Genomic DNA, 4479 nt, shown 5'->3' on the forward strand with positions numbered 1-4479 from the left:
GGAGACAGCTGCTGCCTGCGAGTCGTGTGCAGATCAGGAGGAGAATCATTAGGCGGCTCAGGCTCTGCTAGAATAGATATGCAAGGTGAAGGCAGAGCAGCAGCAGCAGGCACAGCGGCAGGCACAGGGGCAGGCACAGCGGCAGGCACAGCGTGTGCGGGAGACTCAAGAGTGCCCACGTCTGATTGCAGGGCGACTGTCATCGCTGCAGATCTGGACAGCTGGATCCTCTGCCCCTCAGGTCAGGGCTGTCCATGGGGGCCAGGGAAGCACAAATGCAGCAGGTACATTGATGTAATCTCCAAATTGCTGCTATTTCCATCCATGAAAATGATCGATCCATAGATAGATAGATAGATAATATAAAGATAGATAATAGATAGATAGATAATAGATAGATGATAGATAGATAATCAATAGAAAGATGATAGATAATAGATAGATGTTAGATAGATAGACAGATAGATAGATGATAGATAGATAGATGATAGATAGACAATATATAGATGCTAGATAGATAATAGATAATAGACAGATGATAGATAGATAGATAGATAGATAGATAGATAGATAGATGATAGATAATATATAGATATAGATGATAGATAATAGATAGATGATAGATAGATAATAGATAGAAAGATAGATAGATAATAGATAGATGTTAGATAGATAAATGATAGATAGATGATTGATTGATAATATATAGATAGATAATAGATAAAAGATAGATGATAGGTAGAAAGATAGATAATAGATGATTGGTAGAAAGATAGATAAATAATAGAAAGATATTGGATTGATAAATAGATGGAAGATAGATAATAGATAGATAAGCAATCAACATTATTCCACCATTTTTGCAAATTCGGTTTATTAGTACAATGTACAATCTTTCTGCTGTTTGAAATAAACTAACAAACCAAGAATAATGTAAATGACAACATAATATAACAGAAGGTTCTCAATAGAAATTCTTCCGGGCATGCCGTTTCAAAAAACGGAATCTGTCTCTGGATTCCGTTTTTTGACAGACAGCTACGGATCCTGCACCCATAGGCTTCCATTATAGCCAACGACGGACAGCGCAGGATCCGTCGCTGGCCGACAAAGAAGTTACGACGGATCCGTCAAACGATGGATGAAACGGAAGGCCATCCGTCACAATCTGTCGCTAATACAAGTCTATGAGAAAAAAAACGGATCCAGCAGCAACATTTGCTGGATCCGTGTTTTTTCTAAAAAGACGGATTGTGACTGAAAAAAAAACTGATGTGTGAAAGAGGCCTAAGGCTCAGAGTTTTTCACCCCTTCATGACAAGCTTCTTAAATAGTGCAGACCAATCCTCACAGACAAAGGCCTACAGGTTACTAATATTACTGATTTTGCATTATTCACTTTGTTATAAGTTCCAACCAAGATTTTCTATGGGGTTCAAGTTACGTGACTGTGAGAGCCGCAACAGAATCATCCGGGATTTCTTCTGAAACCATCCCGTTTTGGCGTGTGAGGTATGGTGGGATCGTTGTCCTCTTGGAAGATACAATGGCTGCCAAAGGTTCAGTTTCCTCACTGGAGACATCACCGAGCCACTACATTTCACTGTAGACATCACCAGGCCAAAACCATGCTTCACTTTAGGCCTCACTGAACAAAGACAATGCTTTACTTTAGGCATCACTGAGCCACTGCCACATTTCATTGCAAGCATCACTGAGCCACCACCACCATGCTTCATTGTTGGCTTCACTGAGCAACCACCTTGCTTCATTGTAGGCATCACTAAATCACCGCCACGTTTCATTATAGGCATCACCGAGTCACCACCATGCTTCACTGTAGGCATCACTGAGACACTAACATGCTTCACTGTAGGCATCAATGAGCCACCACCATGATTAACTGTAGGAACCACTGAGCCACCTCTAATCTTCACTGTAAGCATTACTGAGCCACTGCCATGCTTCACTGTAGGTATTACTGAGCAACCACCATGATTCAGTGTCCCCCTCATGCTTCACTATAGGCATCACTGAGCGAACTTCCCCATGCTTCACTGTAGGCATAGTGTTTTTTCAACATATGCTTCATTCTTCCTCCTCCAGACATACCGCTGATCCATAACCCCGAAAAGTTCCAGGTTTGGTTCATCACTTTACAAAACAGAAACCCAGAACTTCAGTGGCTTATTTCTATATTTTTGAGCATATTGGAGACAACTTTTCTTGTGCTTTGGGGTCAGTAGAGATGATGCTCCTTACCGTGCAACTTGAAACCTCACTTATTGCTGTCCCCCGATCTTTCTGCAGGTTTTTTTTAAGTTACCGGAGGGTTTTTGACCACCGACCTCCTTATTAATCTAGTGGCCACCGGTGACAGCTTCCTCTTTCTCACGTCCAGTTAGAGTAGCCGGAATTGCTGTTACATTGAATCTTACGAATTCTGCTTTCACCTGTATCTCTAGGACAATTTATTCCCCTTCCATCTTTTTGTATCTTATTCCTTGTTTGTACAAGGCAATGATTTTTTTTACTCTTTGGACCTCTCTCGCTTGACAGGAATAAAAGTGAATATTATTGACCAGGAGGCCATTGCCAATGAGGAATGTGCTAAGTTTCCTCAGGAACGCTGCCAGAAGCTTACGTCTGGCTACATGTCATATCTGCAGCAGGTCACAACAGCCAGCAGAGCTTGAGAAAGGTCCACATCTTGGACTGAAACGTCGCACATGGGCCAATAAATCACCTATTTTTTCTATTGCAGTGCTGCCTTCATTTTTCTGGACAACAGCCAGCAGAGTGGCTATAACTTATACTGTACAATGCATACTGTAAAACAAGCGATATTTACAACAAAGCAGCTTCAATAGAAAAGCCACAGAAAAAAATAAGCCCTCACACTGCTCCACTGCCAGAAATAGAAAAGTTACGAATCTTCAGAAAATGGTGGCAAAAAACATCTTTATTTTTCCTTTTTACAAAGTTCTGATTCTTTTTTTAAATACTAAAATAGGGGGAAAGGGGGGGGGGGGGGGGGGAAACACCTCTACAAGTTTGCTATCAGCATATGCGTCCTGAGCTAGAAAATCACGTTACCGGGTCATTGTATTTACTATTTAATAAAAGGAAGAAGAGGAGGGATAAAAAAAAACACATAAGTGCGAAAAATGGACACTAGCCCAGTGCTTAAAGGGGTTGTCCAGGACTTTAACATTGATGGCCTATCCTTAGCATAGGTCATCAATGTCTTATCAGAAGGTGTGTGACACCCAGCAGCCGTTCCCGGTATTGGCCAAAGCGGCACAGCACGGCTGTAATGGTGGCTGCTGGATATTGGATGTCTGCCCGTAGTTCAGATAAATAGGGGGCGGACGTGCAGTACCTGGTCGCGGCCACTATTACTTCCGTGGAGCTGTGTTGTGCAGCTCGGGTCAATACCAGGAGCAGCTGATTGGCGGGGTTCTGGGTGTGGCTCCGATAAGACATTGATGACATATCCTAAGGATAGGCCATCAGTGTTAAAGTCCCGGACAACCCCTTTAAGCACGGCGCCATTATTTATTTTTTGCACTTTTTTTTAATTGCAGCTGTGGATATAGAGATTGGACCTCAGTAAATACCAGAGGGGGTCGTGAGTTGGGGGCTTGGATGCAGGGGGTCCCGTCCTCACTTTATAACTTTGGAGACATTCTCCTTGTTTTTTCTAATTGATTTGCTATTTGTAAACATTATATAAATGTTTTCCAAATAAATTCCTTTGTTCTCGGGGTAAAGAAACAAAGTTTCCAGTTTTACCCTCCAATAAGATAAGACGTGGCAAACTTTCCCCATGTAAAGTATCAGGAGCCGCAGACTCGGGGCCTCCCCTCCCCCGGCCGCCTCCTCTTCTGCTCCTGGGTAATCAATTCTCTAAAAAACAATAAGAAAAAAATATGTATATGCTATTTTATTATTATCGTTTCATTTTCTTTATTTACATCATTAAAAAAAATAAATAAAAAATAAACAAACAATAAAATATCCATAGAAGTTTGGCAGAATGATGTTACCGGGTTATTTTTACTGAAAAAAAAAAAACGCCGATTCCACCATTTTTTAATTCCGACAATTATTTTGTCCCATTTGGAATTTTTTTAAATCAGTGGCGCCATTGGTAAATAAAAAAAAAGAAAAAATGTGCTAGCTCTAGGAAGAAAAATATGGGGGGTTGATGAGCTGAACCACATTGTGTGACGACTTGTGGACGATTATCGCAGGAGATCTGATCGCATCGCGGCACACGGCGCGCGGACCCCGATGAGAGACTGAGCGATCTGCGCCGGGCAGTGACGTCATCCGCGCCGACCTATCACGATCGCTCCGCCTCCCGTCCAATCAGGAGACGGCGGCAGTGACGTCACGCGCACCGTTGCTATAGCAGCCGCGCCGTGCGGCCTGGTCAGCTCCGTGAGTCAGCAGAGACGTAGGCCGTGACGATGG

The sequence above is a fragment of the Ranitomeya imitator genome, chromosome 8 (genome assembly GCF_032444005.1).
Source record: "Ranitomeya imitator isolate aRanImi1 chromosome 8, aRanImi1.pri, whole genome shotgun sequence".
In the NCBI taxonomy this organism is placed as follows: domain Eukaryota; kingdom Metazoa; phylum Chordata; class Amphibia; order Anura; family Dendrobatidae; genus Ranitomeya; species Ranitomeya imitator.